Consider the following 19,614-nt stretch of genomic DNA (forward strand, 5'->3'; position numbering starts at 1 on the left):
AGCTCATACCTATAATCTTAGCTGCTTGAGATGCTGAAGTCTGAAGGATGCAGTTTGAAGTCAGGCAGAAAAGTTCATGAGATTCATCTCTACTACCAGAAGGCTGGAAGTGGAGCTCTGGCTCAACTGGTATAGAAAAAGTTAAGGGACAATGCTCAGGGCTAAATACACACACACACACACACACACACACACACACACACACACACACACACACACAGAGAATTTTATTAAGTTTCTGTCTCTGTGGTCTTCAACAGTACTGACCTTTCCTTTCTCTGAAACTCTATACTTTTCTTGACTTCTATGACAGCTCCTGCCTCTGACTTTCCTGCTTCTTAATTTTTAGTCTTTCTGAAATTTCATCTTTGATCCTCTTATCATTTTCCACATTTGGAGGATCTCAGCCATACAGAAAGCTTAATTGTAGCCAGTAGCAAAAGCTAACCCACAGAGGTGCACTGTACATGCCCAGCCCTACTCTGCTTCACATCAGCTTATTTAATCTTTGCAACAGCACTAGAAGATAAGTACTCCTATACCTTTGTTCCAGATGAGGAAACAGGCAGAGAGAAGTTAAGCAACTTGCCGATAGTCACAGAGCGGTTCTGGGATTCACACTCAATCTGGCTCCAGGGAACATGCTTCACCCGGTTCTCTAAAGTACACCTCTCATCTCTTCCTGAAATCCTGGCCTCTTTTGGTAAGGTATAGAGTCACATTCACTGGCTTAGTGGACTAGTTCCACCTCATGATGATTATTTCCAAGACAGAATTATTTCTTCCACTGATCTGGTAGTTCCCCAAAGTCCTGGCTCTTTGTTTCATCACGTGTCTTGTTTCTCATGGTAAAAGCATAGAGTCTTCTTATATGTAGGCTCTTTCACATTCTTCTCAGGAGCTTCCTAATTTCTATCAGTTCTCCCTCCTAAATATGAAATTCACTTTCTTTTCCAATCCCTTGGGCCCCATTCTAAGTTGGATTGCTATTTTTACAGTTAGTCACTCTTCCAGAATCTTCCTCATCTGGCTTATCTTCTCCACTGCTACCAGAGCAATATTTCCAAACTAGAGATCTGTGTTGTTACTGCTGTGTATAAATCTTCAAAATCAACTCTTGGTTACGGGGTGGGTAAGACCTTTCATGAACTAGCTCCTGACCAGCTTCACTTTCAATCATTGCCCTGAACTTTTTCTCTTTCAACGCCTAAACTGCAGCAAAACAAATCCTCCCTGATCTCCCTGCCTTCCTTTGTTTCCTCTGCCTACTAAACTTCTATAACCCTGTAAATAAGATTCTGTTCATTTCCAATTCTTCTCACCCTCACCTTCTACCCAAACCAAGATTGGTATTCTTAGCATCCTGCTTCAATATTGGACATAGCATTTTAGCACACAGTATTTTATCATTCATTTGTTAACTTTGACACAACTACACTTAGTAGACTGGAGGGCTCTTATCCCCTCCTACTTGATCCATTAATCAGAAAAGTTTAAGTAGGGGATTTTTTTAAGACATGTAAATGTCTGTTAGTATTGGTTCTCTAACTGGAATTTCATGCTGCTTTTTTCTTTTTTTTTTTTTTTGACACTCCCCTGGCTGGATGCAAATCCATGCTCCTCCTGCCATAACCTCCTCATCGCTGGGTTGCAAACATGCCACACCAAGCCAGGAGTAATTTTGCTGTTTTTGCATGAAACACAATAGTATGTCAACTGTCATCTCCAATTTCAGATTCTTTCAAGTGAAGTTAGAATTTTTAAAACCTACCAAGTAAATGCTACAGATTCCTTCTCAATTTTAAGCTTTTAATCCTTCCAGTTTGTTTTTTTAAATGCTTACTCACACCTGTGACGTAAGGCTTTCTTTTCCGAGTGATTAGTCTAATATAAAGCATTCAATTTAGTTTTCATTAGAAACAAGTCTCTTTTTGCACCCATATTTTCTTGGTTCGTGTTTAAGTAAGTAACATAAGTAGAATAACTGCCAAAAGCTAGCTTGAGATCAGCAGACCGATTTTTGGTAAGCATACAGCTCAGCTGGTTGATACCATGTGTAGAGAACTCTTGGAGCCCAGCTGTGCCCTTTGCTAGCTGCAGACTTGCAGCTAACAGTAAGTGTTGAAAGATTTGTGTGACAGGAAAAAATGGAGAGCATTAGTTAATCAGTGAGACAGGTAATGGAGGTTACAGGTTTTGATAAAGTTATCTCTCATTGTTTGGTTGTTGTCTATGAAACTGATTTTACAATTTTATTTATTTTGATAAAGAGAAAAGTTGAGTCTCTTTTAACCTTTTGATTTTACTCCTTTTTTTTTTCCTCCAGATACTTTCAGAAAATGTTTACAAATGTTTATAGTAAAGGACACAGACATTAATTTAAATTTTGTACATGCATCCATTTAAGAAAAATCCTGCAAATTATATTATATATTTTAAAATATATTATAAAATATATTATAAAAAATATTATATATTTTAAAATGCTTAATATTTTAAAAAGTGGTGGTCTAAACTAACCAGTATCATAAATATATCAAAAGCTGTGGTGGTTTCTTATGGTATACAGACATTATATAACTTTTTTTTTCTAAAATAACAGGAAGTCTTTTTGTTTTATGTTGCTTCTTTTCCGTATATATTTTTCCGTATATATATTTTCTGTATATATTTTCTATATTTTTGTCAGGAACTTTTTCTTAAGATATTTGATTATGGTATAAGACAGCTAATTTAAGCATCTGTTTATCACTGCCTGGCTAGACTGAATGTAAAAATTTCAATTGAATTACCTCCCGAGAGAGCTTTCAGCTCTTAGGGCAAAACACATCATTTTCTTCTCTGTCCCCTGGGATTGTCAGCAGAAAGAATTCATCTAAATAGTTTACATGCATTTTGAAAATGTTGTATCTACTGGACTTAGCTTTGTTGTTTGTGGAACATTGCCAATATAAATAGAGTATCGACTTTGCTTGTTAACTCAAGTACAATAGTGTTATATGGTGGTACAATGTGTGTATAAAGTGTAACCATGAATGACTTTTGCTGATAGTTAACTTATAACCAATTTTCATATTGGCAGATAGGATATTTTCCTCTTAAAAAATTAGTTCCAAACCTACAGTAAATATTTAGTTAGCAGTTACTGTGTATACAACTTTGTATGCTACACAGTTCAGACATACATTTTGAATATTTATTTTGCCCTTTTATTCTGGGAGAGTTTTGGATTTTCTGTACATTTTATCTATTTTATTAGAAATAAGTTATTGAACTAAATAAATTATTGAACTAGCTAAAAATATCCGTAAGCAAATTTAACACACACTGTATCGCAGGGCTTGGAGGATTATGTAGTGTGGGTGAGTTCTGTTAACTTCCCATAATATATATTCCTCTTTTCAAATACAAATTCCTTAAGAAAGTAGCATAATGTATTTTCTTTGTTTTACCTGACTACAAAAAAAAATTGAAATGTGCATCACAAAGATGAAAAAAATGAAAATGTGATTGATGGCTCTAGTTTTTCATCTAGTAACAATAATAGATCCTGTGCTGGGACCCATCAGGATTCCATTGTTTATTATACCAAACTCAAGTCTTCTCTCTGTGCTTTTGTTGCTATAGTTCCTTGTTTTCCTTTATATCATTGATTGTTTTTGTCACTTCTCTCTCTTGTGGCCACATCTGTCCTGGTCATCCTCTGCTTTGACTATTGCCAATTCCTTCTCATTGATTCCTTGGCATCTAGCATTGTCTCAGCCTATCTGATCCCTCTTCACCAAGGTTATCTCTTTCCCCTGCTCTTCCACCTTTGACTTTTTACCTCTGTTAGCCCATATCAACATCTTATCAGATATTCTCAATCCTTATTAGGGTCCTTCTTGTATAAATTGATCCTTATAATTGAAATACCACGTTCTAAAATACTTTTGTATACTCGGGTCTATTTAGAAATTCTCAACAGAACTCTGTTTTTAAACAAGAAAAGAGAAATAGAAGCAGTTAATCTCTCTGTTTTTAGTCTGATATTGTCACTATTACAAATAGGTACAAAAATTACCTAACTGTAATCTTTTACCCCATATCATCAAAATAATTGTATATTTTACTGGTATAATGTACTGTTTTCTTTTTATATTGTATCACAGTAAATTCAATTTATAGTTACTTATCCTAATAGGAGCACTTGTATCTAGCCCAACATTATAGTTACTCTGTAATTTAACTTTGGAATGTAGCATGGTTCTTAAACTTTTTGTCTGCCTAACCAATGCACTTTTTTAAAGGGAAGAGAGGTGATTGAGACAAGGGTCTTGCTATCTAACCCATCTGGCCTCAAACTCACTAGGTAGCCCAGGCTGTCCTCAAACTCATACCAAGATTATAGGCCTGTGCCACCAAGTCTGGCTGTAATGCCAGAGTTATTGTCAACAGGGAGAGTCAGCAGAGAGCAAATAAGAAAAAAAAAAAAAAAGCTGGGCAGGTAATGTGTGGCTTAGTGGCAGAGTACTTGCATGAAGCCTTGAGTGCGGTGCCTCAGTACCACATAAACAGAAAAGGCTGGAAGTGGTGCTTTGGCTCAAGTGGTAGAGTGCCAGCCCTGAGCTCAAGTTCCCAGGACTGGCAAAAAAATAGAAATAGAAAAAACCTGTCATTTAAGGTAGAGAAAATGTATGAAAAGTCCAAAACAACCAAATAACAGTCTCCTAGTGATGGGACCTGTCAGAAACCAATGTTTCTTATACCAAACTCTCATACCAATGACCTGGTTTAATTTTTTTCTTTCTTTTGTTTTTAATTTAATTTTATTGTCAAGGTGGTATACAGAGGGGTTACATTTACATACATAAGGTAGTGAGTACATTTCTTGTCATACTTGTTACCCCCTCCCTCATTTTTCTCCCACCTTCTCTCCCTCAACCCAATCTCCTGAGTTTTACATAATTTCCAAGATAATGTTTTGTGAGTATCGCTATTGCATTGGTTAAACCTTTATCCTTTGTCTCACCATTTTGATGTTCCCCTTCCCTTCCCTAATTGAGATAAACGTATATACAATACCCAGGGTACCAAAATCAAATACAGTAACAGCAGAGGCTAAAACACAGGAAAGAAAAAAGAAAGTTTCACATAGTACATTAAAAATTCCCAAGCAGAGAATTGGTAGCCATCCACTCTAGCAAGTGTAGTACACAAGTTGACTAAATGATCTTGATTGATGACTGCACATTGAACTGCTGAAAATAAAACAATGATTTTCCTGTTAGCGATTGTTTTGAATTAGAACTTATTTCCTAAGAACTAAGCTTTCTATTCATTTATTCCATCAGTCAATATCAATTTAATATTTTCCACAAATATCAAAATCTTCTACAGAAGTTTTTATATTTATTGACTACATAAAATGAAACATCTGATAAGACCATTTTAGTAGAGTTTTCTTTTCAGTAATTTTCCTTAATACGCTTCAGTCTAGGCCCAGTAAGACTGTTTAAATATGAAAGGGAAGGTATTTTCACTAGAGATTCTTTCTCTGCTCTATAGCAAAACTTCCTTCTTTCTAGAACCTTAAAACTGCATTCAGCTTTGGGTCATTAGCTCTTGAAACATTTTAGAGCCTCTAACCTTTCCACTGAAAAGCAGAGTTCCATGTTGAGTCTTCTTAAATTGGAACATGATTCCAATTGCAAAGGAGTGAAGCATCTTGTTGCATACTTTTTTTTTTCATGAATTGTGGTAGCTCGTTACAGATCCTGTACGTTGACATCTTTGAAATGAAGATAATAGTGTGGATTTCATACAGTTGAGGTGAAAATTATGTTAGATAATGGAGATAATTTTTCTGGCATATAATAGACATTCACAAGTGTTGGTTCTATTTTTTCCCTACCCCTACTTCAGTTTTCACTTGACAAGAATCAGCAATGCTGCAACTACCACAGGACAACATGTGGGAGTGTGTAATGGTGAAGTCCATACAAAGAGATGTAGCAGGAAGTGCAATAGAAGAAAAGAGGGCTGTGTGACTGAAGGTGATTGGAACTAGTTATTACAGATCATTGTGCTTTGTTTACCTACCCTTTCTAATGGAATAAGTAGAATTTAGTTCTGTTGTGCGATGATATAAAGTTAGGTTAAAAAGTAAGTCCCGGGGCTGGGAATATGGCCTAGTGGCAAGGGTGCTTGCCTTGAATACATGAAGCCCCTTTCTTCTTCTTCTTTTTTTTTTTTTTTTCTAGTCCTGGGCCTTGGACTCAGGGCCTGAGCACTGTCTCTGGCTTCTTTTTGCTCAAGGCTAGCACTCTGCCACTTGAGCCACAGCGCCACTTCTGGCCTTTTCTATATATGTGATGCTGAGGAATCAAACCCAGTGTTTCATGTATACGAGGCAAGCACTCTACTACTAGGCCATATTCTAGCCCAGGTAAGTCTCTTTCAGCCTTCGAATTTTCTAAGAAAATAATCTTCCCTTTGTATTCTTTTTCTCAAATCTTTTTGAAAACTTGTTACCCTCCCAGTCACCTACATTTGTACCCCTTAGTATCTTTTGATGTTATGCTAATAGAGGTTGGAGGTGGTGAAGACGATGGAGGCAATTCTTGCTGAAAGCTTCTTCATTCTGGGAATGGTTACAAGCTCTGATGCTCTCCTGTGTGACCATTCCTGAGGACCTGGAAGAGATGAAGAGATCTTTAATACAAGCAGGAAGGCAAAGAGGAGTCTTTTTCCAACCATTTCTTACCATGTTTAGCTTCCTGGCAACCATTGAGTAATGGAGAACCCTTTGATCACAGCATGCTAGTTTTGAGGCTCTAACATAACGTTCATGTTGTGCTCAGCCACCTCTCATTCTAAAATTTCATTTTGGAGCAGATTTAGTTAAATTTCAGTTAGGTGAGAGGTCTCTCATAAAGTAAATCATCTCTTTTTCCCTTCCAATATTGAGCTTTTAGGGAAAGAAGAGTATATTATAACAGCAAAATACTTGACTAATGAGATATTTGTTTTCTACTACTGTATAACAAGTCACCATAAACTTATCATCTTAGCACAACATTAATTCTCCCAATTTCTATAGGTTACAATTTCAGTGCAGCTCTACTGGAATCTGTCCTTAAAGAAGTGTAAGATCAGATTTTGGCCAAGTACAGCTGGGCCCTTTTCTTTATTGTAGATTTTTCTTCCTGGCATCTGCTTGTGTGGGTCCCTGTTCTAGCTACCGTTAGCCCAGGACCTCTCAGTTCTTAGCAGCTGCCCATATTCTTTACCGTGTGCTTCTCACCATTCTTAAGACAGTAATGACCCACCAAATACTCTTTTTATGAATCCCCAACTTCCTTTTCTGCTGTTAGCCAATCTTCAGCTTTTCATGTGTTAAGATAAAGCCTGCTTGGCTAAGTCTTCCTGTTGTATAATTGAAGGAGTAATATCTCATTATCTTCTCATAATCATGACACATTCAGAGGGAAAGGGGCTATTATATACCAGTCAAGGGACACTGGGCTCCATTCTTGGAATTCTGCCTACCTTACATCATTGCACTGAATAAAGAATTGTGGACTAATACTTATGTTTCTGTGGAACTTTGAGTTGTCTCATGATCTTTTCACATTTAATAATAAACTGTTCTGGTCCCAATCATATGTTTTCTGTATTTCAAATTTTGATTCTTCCCTTTAGAACAAATTTAATTTTTTTCTATTAGTTGTGGTTTTCTTTTAATGTGTGGGGGGTTTCTTTTCCAGTCATTGTACCACTGAGCAGCCAGGGGGCTGTTTTTATTTAATAATTCCTACCCTCTTGTTCTTAGAATTTTCTTATTTTAATTTTATTCTTTTTTTTTTGGCCAGTCCTGGGCCTTGGACTCAGGGCCTGAGCACTGTCCCTGGCTTCTTCCCGCTCAAGGCTAGCGCTCTGCCACTTGAGCCACAGCGCCGCTTCTGGCCGTTTTCTGTATATGTGGTGCTGGGGAATTGAACCTAGGGCCTCGTGTATCCGAGGCAGGCACTCTTGCCACTAGGCTATATCCCCAGCCCTTAATTTTATTCTTTCTAAAAACTTTTCTTGATTTTTGTCTTTTAGCCTTTCTGTATTAACTGTATGTTTTCAGTTCTAGAACACTCAAATATGTCAAATAGTAATGATATTTTTCATCTAACCAGGAATCAAGAATTAGTGTTCCCCAAATTGACACAGGGACTCAGCAATGTCATCAAGAGTCCAGACTTAGCTGGGTGCTAGTGGCTCATGTCTGCAGTCCTAGCTACTCAGGAGGCTGAGAGCTAAGGACCGTAGTTCAAAGCCAGCCCAGTCAGAAATGTCTATGAGACTCTTAGGTTCGATTAATCACCAAAAAGCTGGAGGTAGAATTATGGCTCAAGTGATAGAGTGCTACTAACCTTGAGCAAAGAAAGCTCAGGAACAGTGCCCAAGCTGAGTTTGAGCTCCAGGACTACACACACACACACACACACACACACACACACACACACACACACACACACACACACACACACACTCCTCTGCCATTGTTCTTTGATGTGAGATAGTACCTCTCTCCCTTTTCTCTGCTTTCTTCCTTGCTCCTTCTCTAAGTTGACTGCAGCTCTTCAAAAATTGGGTCCTTGCACCACTGGTATGCAAAAGCATAGAGAAGTGGACTCTTTCCTACTCATTTCCTTTTTGTTGGAGAAGAAGGTCCTTTCCAGAATCCTCACATTCCAAGGAATTATTCTTAAATTTCAGTGACCAGAATTAAGTCATTTAGACTACTCTCAGTTGCAAAAAGAGATTGGCTAGTTAATTGTCTGATTGTATCAGCTCCTTGTTACAACCAGATAGATTTAGCATATCTACAAACAGGTCTCTTTCATAGTTAGTCTCTTTGTTATATGCTGGTGGAGGGGATGTAATAATTTTCAGAATTTATATGTTAGATTGGATGGTGTGGCTTGCTCAAAAACCTGTTGCAACTAGGTAAAGTGAATACATTAGCTATGTCTGAGGTTGTAGGAGGAGGAGCAAGCCCTTGCTTGGGGCTCTCCCTGCATGACTTCACCCAAGGAAGGCAGAACACTATCACCACTGACCCACATATGTCTCCGTGGGCAACAGGAAGGTGCAGGGAGCAGAGCAGTGCCCGTTAATCACCTTTCTACTTGATTTGACAGTGCTCCTTTATTGACAATATAATATTTCAGTAAGTTCCTTCATAAGACATATATGAAGGGGTTATTTTTGTTAAATCCCTTTTCTAGCTGTCATTCACTTGACTTCTGAGTCTGTTCTAGAATGCAAACTACTTTTCTATGTAAGAAGGGGATAGGAAATGCCTTTTTGGTCAACAAACCATAATTCTACCACTCCTTCCATTAATTTCTTTTTGTTCTCTCCTCTTTTTTGTTCCAAGGATTTTTGTGCATTGTCTTACCTTTTAATTACTTCTTAATTCTTGTTGCATGCAAGTAATTTTACCTTGTTTTTACTCTGAAAATATTAATTATATTGTTGCTTGGAAATTTCTTGTACCTTGTAGTTTTAGGATTTTGTGGGGGTTGGTCATGGGCTTGAAGTAGGAGCCTGGTCCCTGAACATTTTTGCCCAAGGCTAGCACTCTACCACTTTGAGCCACAGCGCCACTTCTTATTTGAAGATGAGAGTCCCATGGAGAGAATCTTAAGGACTTTGCTGCCTGGAATGGCTTTGATGTACCACCTTCAGATCTCAGCCTCCTTAGTAGCTAGGATTATAGACTTGAGCTACCAGTGCTAGGCTTTGTCCCTTTTTTTTTTGGCCAGTCCTGCGCCTTGGACTCAGGGCCTGAGCACTGTCCCTGGCTTCCTTTTGCTCAAGGCTAGCACTCTGCCACTTGAGCCACAGCGCCACTTCTGGCCGTTTTCTGTATATGTGGTGCTTGGGATTCGAACCCAGGGTCTCATGTATACGAGGCAAGCTCTCTTGCCACTAGGCCATATCCCCAGCCCTGTCCCTTCTTTTTTTAAAAGCTTCTTCTAAATTTATTTTTCTTTCCTTTGGTGGAAAGTATCTTAAATGTTTTGTGATTAATTGATGAACTTTTGCATTTGAGAGTGAGGTATTTGAAAACTAAATGGAAGTTTTCTGTGTATGGACATGGACTGTTACTGGTGGACTGAAGTTTAGGGTGAAGTTTTTAGTTCGGTGCCAATGGCTCCCACCTGTAATATTTTCATTCAAAATTCTTTAATCCATAATTCCTCAAATTCTGAAAAGTTTTGATTGCCAACAGGAAGACTCTATACATAATCTCATATAATAGGTTGCAGTTAAAATGCAGCTTACTAGAAATATATAAAGAACTGCCTTTTAACGTATATGCATAAAGTGTGTATGAAACTTAATTGTTTAAGTCACATCCCCTTGGTGTCTCATATACAGCCATTCCAGTCTTAAAGAATAAAAATTTAAAAATCAAGCCAGAGGAGCTGGGGAGATAGCCTAGTGGCAAGAGTGCCTGCCTCGGATACACGAGGCCCTAGGTTCGATTCACCAGCACCACATATACAGAAAAATGGCCAGAAGCGGCGCTGTGGCTCAAGTGGCGGAGTGCTAGCCTTGAGCGGGAAGAAGCCAGGGACAGTGCTCAGGCCCTGAGTCCAAGGCCCAGGACTGGCCAAAAAAAAAAAAAATCAAGCCAGAAACCACTGTGGTCCCAAGCATTTCAGATACAGGACACACAACCTTAACCACAGTTGCTTGCAATGTGAAATGTGAAATCCATTTTCAGAACATAAAGTAGACATGTATGAACTAGTTGTAATTCCATTAATTTCTACAAAAAAAAACTGTTTAAGAACTTTCTCCCACTTTGGGGAAGGCTGCAGAATAAAACTGTTTAAATTACTCTGTTTGATGAGGTTTTTGCTTCTTAGGATTCATAAGAAGAAAGTACAGATTTTCATTGGAAGCATGTGAATTTACACAGAGTTAACAAAGATCATAACACTTGAATTATAACATACAGTATACTTATGAAAGCATTGAAATGTCTAGATTGTTTTTTTGTGTGTGTTATTTTTGTTCTTTTATTGTTTTGTGCTGGTTTTGGGCTTGAACTTGGGGCCTAAGTTTTTGTACTGAAGCTTGGCGCTCTTTACTTGAGCCACACAGCTCCACATCCAGCTTTTAGGTTGTGTTTTTTTATGTAGACCAGTAATGTAAAATTAAACCTTTTAGGCTACACGTTTAAAGTTACCAAGATACACTGCATTTGATTCTAATTTATTTTTAAATGAACCATATTACAAACTTGTACTTGTGAAGATATATCCAGGTTTGTACTGTCATATTATTAAAACTATCTGTAGATGTCTAAATATGGTGACACTATGAAGAAAAAACTCTTTAAGAAAACTTTTTAAACAAATAAATGTATCCTTGGAGTGTTTTCAGACCTCCATGTTGTCTGTGCCACAAGAGTGAGGAGTCTTCCTTGAACGAGGTTAATCGCCCACAGAGTGCATGTTGGGCACTCTAAAATTCTTATAAAAACAAAGAAATTAATTACCCAGTATGAAAACGAATCCTACTCTTTCTGGAAAACATTCAATTAACTTTTTAGTGCTTACTATTTAATGTTGTTTTTGACCAACCAACCATTGAAAACTACTTTCCTTTGAAATTGGGCTTGAGTAGAAAACAATATTGTGTGTAGCTGCTTAGATGGTCAGTTTCATTTGGTCATCAGCTTTTTTTCCCATGATCTTTGAATACAGTGGCTCATAATATTTTAAATTAACTATGAGATGTACCTGAAGCACATTTGCTTTACGAATTTAGTATTTAACAAAGCTAATGTCCCAGATCTCTTGGGGATAATTGGGGTGGGGGGGAATCTTCGGTTATACATATGTCAAATTTAGACACTTCAAAATGTAAGCGTTAAAAAGAAGTTATACCTGATTGAAGCTTGTGACAGTCACTTTTACATAATTTGCTTCTAGAAAGTAGGTGTTCTTATGTCTTTTTATTTTTCCTTTGCTGTTGTTAGTCCTGGGGTTAGAATTCAGGACCTTAAATTTGCCAGGCAAATGTGATACCACCTGAGCCTCATTCCTAGTCCTGAATGTCTTTTCCTGTTTTCTTTCTGATATTTTAGCTAACTATAGATAAATGCTCCTGTTAACATGGTTAAGCAGTCCAAGTTTAATATTCAGTCATTCTGCTCCATTGACTTTCTCTACTTTGAGCATGTGCACGTGTACACATATCCATACTCATAATTCATTTTCTGAATGTCATTTGTTATTATTTAATATAAATCAAAAATAGAAATATTAGTTTTCTTCCACTCAGATGTGTATGAAAAGAAGTTACATTGGGGAAGGTTTTGATCCTTGTCCTTGTCCAAAAAGATGGCAGACTTATGACATGATGATTTTTCTAAAAGGTAAAGAGCAGATGGTATCAATGTTGGAGCAAAAACAGTAGTTATTTATAAAGTTGGTATTAAGTATTGATTTTAAAAGAACAGGGAAAAGGGGCTGGGGATATAGCCTAGCGGCAAGAGTGCCTGCCTCGGATACACGAGGCCCTAGGTTCGATTCCCCAGCACCACATATACAGAAAACGGCCAGAAGCGGCGCTGTGGCTTAAGTGGCAGAGTGCTAGCCTTGAGCGAGAAGAAGCCAGGGACAGTGCTCAGGCCCTGAGTCCAAGGCCCAGGACTGGCAAAAAAAAAAAAAAAAAGAACAGGGAAAAAAGACAAGAAAGCTAGGCACTGGTAGCTCATACCTATAATCCTAGCTACTCAGGAGGCTAAGATTTGAGGATCATGGTTCGAAGTCAGACTGGACAGGAAAGTCCATGAGACTCTTATCTCCAATTAGCCATCAGAAAACCAGAAGTGGAGCTGTGGCTCAAAGTGGTAAAGCACTAGCCTTTCAGCAAAGAAGCTCAGGGACAACACCCAGGCCCTGAATTCAAGACCTACAACCAATGAGAGAGAGAAAAAGGGAGAGAAACTAAAAGAATAGGGAAATCGAGAGAATCGTCTGATGTCAATAATTTGATTTTTAAAAAAACAGAAGAAGCATCATTGGAGTTTGTGATGTTTTGTTTTCATTTTGAGACTAAACCACTCTAAAGCCAAAGCTGGTCTCTATCTTCCTGTCTTAAGCTTAAGCTTCTTCTTACTGAGATTATACATGTGTCTCCATCCTCAGAAAAGCTGATGATTGGGGCTGGTGATATGGCCTAGTGGCAAGAGTACTCTTATACATGAAGCCCTGGGTTCGATTCCCCAGCACCACGTATACAGAAAACGGCCAGAAGTGGCGCTGTGGCTCAAGTGGCAGAGTGCTAGCCTTGAGCAAAAAGATGCCAGGGACAGTGCTCAGGCCCTGAGTCCAAGGCCCGGGACTGGCCAAAAAAAAAAAAAAAAGAAAGAAAAGAAAAAGAAAAGCTGGTGATTTTGACAGAAGAGATTTTATTAATTTAATTAAAATAAATTGCTTGGCATATTTTCTATTTTAGAGAATCCATTTGTTTTCATGCCCAATGAATAGTGTTCGCTCTTCAAATTCATTCAATTTTGACTTAGGTTCAGAGACTCTACTAGCTTCGAGCTAGTAGACTGTATTAATAAAGTCTGGTTTTAGGTGAATTTTGTGAAACAAGTAAAACTACTATAAAGTAGTAATAATATTCCATTAAAAACTTAAAAGTAAACAGATATTCTGCTTTATATAGTTTGTATATCGAAAGATACGTGGTAATTGTATCCATTTTCAGCAGAAGGTTGTATTTGTTTGTTGACAACTGCTAGTCAGGCCTAAGGAAATTTAATAGAATGTGCTTTAGCAAATTGGGCCAGGAATTAAAAGCATCCCTGGGATAGGAGTTGATCCTATGAAAAGATTTTTCTTTCATTGCTTCTATACTTTAGATATATTGGTGATTTTTCATCTCTTGCCTAATTTTTCCCTGACCCCCAGCTTCCTTTTAATTTTTCCCCCTGTTTTAGTTTCATAGTACTTTATCTTCAATTTCAATATTGGATAGTAACATTACTCTCAGTTATTGGCACATCTCCCTACCATAAAGTAAAACATGCAAGATATCTGATAATGTCCACATTTAAATAGAGCAGGATTGGATTATTCAATATCCATTGCTTAGTGACAAAGCTCTCAGAAACAGGCGGTAACTATAGCTACATTTTTATTCAAAAGGAAAAACCCACTGATGGGGGAAGGGGCTATTTGCTGATTAAGATTTTTAGCCTAAAGCTTCCTTCTCTTTTCAAAGAGAAACATACACACACACACACACACACACACACACACACACACACACACACACACACGACAATTTAGGAAGCTGACTGTTTTATAAGACTTGTAAAGAAGTTTCTGTTAAGTTGTGGCTACTTAATTTTCTGGAATAAAAAGAAACTTCATTTTTTTGGCCTCTTCCCCAAATCTAGTAGCATAGGTTTTTTTTCTTTTCTTTTTACTTTGTTGTTGTTGTTTTTTTAACCTAAGACCTTTACATCTGAAGCCTATCCTTTCCATTACGCTGCTCTCATGCATTTCGAGTTGATATTTATAACTGATCGTCATTGGGTGAATTTATTCCTTGAGCCAACAGGCCTTAACTTCTTATAAGCTTGACTTACTTAATAGTGAAAGTCAGACCCAGGTCCGGCACACATAGAGTAACAGCAGTGCACATTGAATTCTTAATATCTGAAGGCTTCGGCACATTCACACCTGCCTGGGGTGTGGTATGCTTCTGAGCTTCAGAGGATCCTCCGCCCTTCAGGAGTTTCCTCAGCAACACCACACTTAGACTTAACTGGAAGTCACTGGATTTCAGTATTTCCTAAAAGTATGATGGGCATATCTCTGCTGACATGAGATTTCAGCCACATTTTAGATGAAAAATGAACATTTACACTTTTCTTTTGTATCTTGATACAATTAGCAAAGGATCCTGTGATTTCACAGGTATTATTGCTTAAAGCAAGTGTAAAGTGGGTACATAAGAGGAAAGGGATAGTAAATCAGATGTTTACTCATACTTCAATAATTTATACGGATAATACACAAATGTAGAAGTTTGGAAGTGTTTACCTAGTTGAGCCACAGGCAGAAATGGCTTTCACAAAGCTGGGTAGGTGCAACTATGTATCTGTTGGACAAACTTTTTGTTCAGAGAGAGGGTTCTGTGTCTTAAAAGCTACTATCATAATAATGTGGAACCATAAAGTGTTTTTCTCAAGTGGCATAATGTTTAAACTAATCCTTCATTAATATACATCTGTTGTGGTAGAAGGGTTGAATTGAAGCTAGAAGAGACTGTAGGACAGGATGAAGTAAAGCAAGTTCTTTAATAATAAGCAGAAGTTTGTAAGGACCTAAACTTAATCATTGATGGAAGGAGTAGAAAGAAGAGGATCCACTGGAGAGAAACATAGAAATACTTCTGATTTATAAAGCCACCTGTAGAAGTTGCCCTCTGCCCACAGGTAGAGGAAATCCTTCCTGAAAGTCTGTATTCTGCCATTTCCAACCTGGTTTTATTTACTTTTTTATTGGTAGTATTATTAAGTCTTTTTACAGAGGAGTTTCAGTTTGTGAGTACAATGCTTCTTTATCAATGTCATCCCTTCCCTCATTCTCCACATCTCTTTGAACCCCACTGATCTCAATTTACCTGATTCCATTTCACATATGTACATTGAATGTGTTTATATTCACCCACCCTTCCTCCCTCCATTTGTATAACCTGTTTTAGTTACATTATTCCTTTCTTTCTCTGTTGCCATCTTGTATCTACGTAGACATAGATTGTTTTTCAAAGCACACATCACACACTCATGTGCTTTGTAGAGCTGGGCATTAATGGGAATGATTAAGCAGGCTTACTGGAAGGGAATCTGAGCTAGAGACTGCCTTTCTCACTGCTTGGCTCAGCTGCCTGTTCCTATTCACGAACTCACATGGTATGTTACCAGATTTTTCATTTTTAAGTACAGAAATTGGAAATTCAAACTATTAAGTGAGATCTCCTGATTTTTAAGTGGCAGACATGTTAGGTGAGATTCTAACAGCAGCTACTTTGTGGGGGTAGCTATGAAGGTTAAATAGACTAATAAATATAAAAAGTCTTAGACTAGTGCCTGACAAATGTCATCTGCCATGATACAACAACATCATCATATCTTGTCTCTATCCTTCTGTCCACATTTTCTCTTTTTAAACCTGGGTCCCTAAGAGCTGTACAGGGAATAATAATACAAAGGTTCTTGTACAATAAGACACATGTAGGTTGCCACTTGCAGCCAGAGCCACAAAGCACATAATGGCACATAATAATAACAAACATTTTCCAAGCCATACAACCCTTTCTTCAACAAACATTTACATGGAAACCTGATATGTAGGCGAGATTAACTTGGATCTGCGCTGTTTGAAGTGGTTATGGGTAGTTTAGCCTTTACTAGAGCAGTGGTTCTCAACCTTTAGCTTGCATCAGAATCATTTAGAAAGCTTGTTAAGGCACAGATTTCTGGGCTCAACCCCAGAGTTTCTGATGGGGTTTGGGATGGAGCCCAAGAATTTGTATTTCTGAGAAGTTCCCAAGTGATGATGCTAGCCCTTCCGGCTGGGACTTGGGGAGAACCAAAATTCACAACTACTGTGCTAGAGAGTTTTATATACCAAGATGTGGTTTGAAACCCAAAGATTGGAAGAGACATTTTCTGTTTCAGCTATAGCTACGACTCCTTGGAGGTTTATTGGAAATCTATTGTCTATAATACATTTAGTGGTCTAGACCATGCATGCATGGCCCACTGACTAGCATTGTTAGCTAGAACTCGTTATAAGTGCAAGTCCATACACTTCATTGTAGACCTATTAAACCAGAGTTTGGGGGCCCAAGACCTGTGTTTTAAATAATTCTCTAGTTGATTCTTATATTTGCTGAAGTTTGATCATTACGAACCCACGTATCTTGAGAGATAGCTTAAGAAACTACCCATGGATAGAAAAATATTCTTTATCTTAAAAGACTTAACTGCCACTACTCTCCACCCCTCAATACAGCATTTCTTCCAAATTGAATGTCTTGCTACTCTCAGAACCTCTTTGGCCTTCACTAGACTGTTGTTCAGATTATCCAATATTGATGCAGCTGAATTAGCTAATTCACCATCTCAAATCCTAGTAGGTGAATCACACTAGTAGAGGGGATTCTGGGATCCAGATCAGAAAGGAAAAGAAAAGCACTGTGAGTACAGAATGCTCCCCAAATGGTTTTTTTTTCTATAGCAAAAGGGACCTGAGCCTGTAGACTTAGACTGGCAACCAAGTGTTGGACTGGATCTGAATTTAGAGGGAAATCATTGATTTGACTGCATTTCACAGTAGGTGAAATTTTAAAAATTAAAATATAAGCCAGGCACTGGTGGCTCATACCTATAATCCTAATTACTACTCAGGAGGCTGAGATATGAGGATTGTGACTTGAAGCCAAGGGAAGTATATGTATTCAACTTGTAGATAAATCCTAGTTTATTTATCCAAGTGCAACTTAATATTTAGACTCTTTTTTTTTAAAATCTTAGGTTCTTATATATCTTCTTTCTTTAAATCAACCAGGAAGGTTTTGTACTTTTCAACAATGGTGCTTTTCTGCTTTGTTTACTATTAGAAGCATATGGTTTATCTTAATATTTAACTGCTTTGAAGCTAACTGGCAAAGAATGTAATTGGGTTTGAAATCATTTATCTCATTTTCTTGAGAAAATAAGAGATAATTTTTTAAATAAATAAGATAATTTTCTCACACCACATACTTGCCATGTGCTGGAAGGATAGAGACTTTGAAGTCATGGGTACCTGGGTTCAAAGCTGCTGACCAGGCTCATTCGCTCCACACACATATTTATTTCCTGCTATGTGTCTTAACAAGTATAATTGCATTTGGGGCATGCCAGCTACTTCAGTAAACAAAACAAGGTCATTTCCCTTATTATGCCTACATTTTAATTGGTGAGGCAATGAACATATAAACAAACATGTGCTAAAATTTTCAGGAAGTAATAAAGGCTATGAGGAAAATAATCCAGGAGCAAAAAAGAGTGAAGATGGTGATGAGGAGCGGAGCTGCTTTGGGAGAACATCAATATTGCTTTTTAGGAAGCCTAAGTGAAGAGATCAGCTGGGGATCTGGAGTTACCATGGAGGCTACAGTAGTACAGGCTCTACATTTCTTAGGAATGACAGAACCTGGAGAGAATGTAGTAGTAGATGGATATGGAGAGAGGAGCAAGAATCAGTTCTTAGATGACTTTGTAGGCCATAGTATAAAAGACTTTGGATTCTTTTTCTAATCTAAAAGGAATTTATGTCAAGGCAGTGGTATGATTTAATTTATGTCTTAGCAAGTTCACTTTGGCTGCTATGCAGAGGGTAAAGGGTAGAGGCTGGGTTAGAGACTATTAGGTGGGTGGCACCATTGATTTGCCAGAGACTAATAAGTGGATTGTTGCTGAACTGGATATGATATATAAGGTAAAGGGAAGACTTGGACGGCAATGAGGAAGGGGAAATTAAGAAGGAAATACTTTTGAAAAGTTATATAAGATAAAGACTAAAAAGGGGCTATTGATAAAGGCCCTTGATGACTTTGACAAGAACAATTTCAGTGGAGACTGGAGAGAAGTGTGATTGGAGAAGACTGAAGGGATAAAGAATGGAATGTAAGGAAACAGAGACAAGGCAATGTGAAATGTTTAGACATAACAGAGAACAGACTGGTTGGCAACATAGAAGTGGTCATTCTAAGAACTCAGTAGTTCTTGCCAAAAGCTTGCAGTGTGTCGTCCTAGTGCTATGGACATGAATCATACATGGAGCAAGGCATGACCTTCCCAAGCCTCTGTGTTACTTGTGAGATAGAAGTCTAGATTCAAAGTGATATGTATACAGAACCTAAATATAGGGACTGGCTTACGGTATATACTTTACAACTGTTTTCCTTCTATGTACAAAGAAAAGTTTCTTTTTCCCCTCATATTGTCATGGTTGATTCAAATGTTACTATTCATGTCAAAAAAAATAAAAATTAAAAAAACATTTGTATATAAATGCTTAGTCTATTTGTTGGCCTAGATGAATGTTGTGGGTACATTTGTATGATTCCAATCTTTGTTTATAATATTGAGCTTTTCATGCTGTGCCTTTTGTTCTGATATATAAATGATAAAAATGCATTACTAGTCTTCTTTGCCCAAATAAAGTCATATTGATTTTTGTGTAACATGTAATGAAATAGAAAATAATCTCCTAATGTCTATTGTGTATTATGCACTGAAAAAATTTCTAAAGAACAAATCTGAATTTGTACAATATGAACACCTTATCTTGTTTATTTGATACAAACTGACATTTTTAAAGTCAGAATTGAGATAAAAATCACAGTTAATTGTTTTTGTTCTTTAAAATAATATGGCTAAACCTGAAAAGCTTTTGCAATTGCAGTTAAAGCATTTTTAAATAAAACTTATCTTCTTCCTAGGTATTTTAAGGAAACTTAGTAGCCTTACAATCAAGGTAGGTTGTT

General features: G+C 37.4%; 1 protein-coding gene across 3 annotated transcripts in view; it reads left to right on the forward strand.

The window, feature by feature from the left end:
• Taf3 (TATA-box binding protein associated factor 3) overlaps positions 1-19,614 on the forward strand; it is a 131,003-nt gene that overhangs the window by 48,523 nt on the left and 62,866 nt on the right. Inside the window, exon 1 of one of the 3 annotated variants that reach the window (XM_048367918.1) lies at positions 1,506-2,177. The exons of the other annotated variants lie outside the window; for them this stretch is intronic. The gene's annotated coding sequence lies outside the window, so the exon portion shown is untranslated. Of the gene's footprint in view, positions 1-1,505; positions 2,178-19,614 lie in introns of those variants that run through there. 3 annotated transcript variants of the gene reach the window in all.

This window comes from Perognathus longimembris, chromosome 18 (genome assembly GCF_023159225.1).
Source record: "Perognathus longimembris pacificus isolate PPM17 chromosome 18, ASM2315922v1, whole genome shotgun sequence".
Classification (NCBI taxonomy): Eukaryota; Metazoa; Chordata; class Mammalia; order Rodentia; family Heteromyidae; genus Perognathus; species Perognathus longimembris.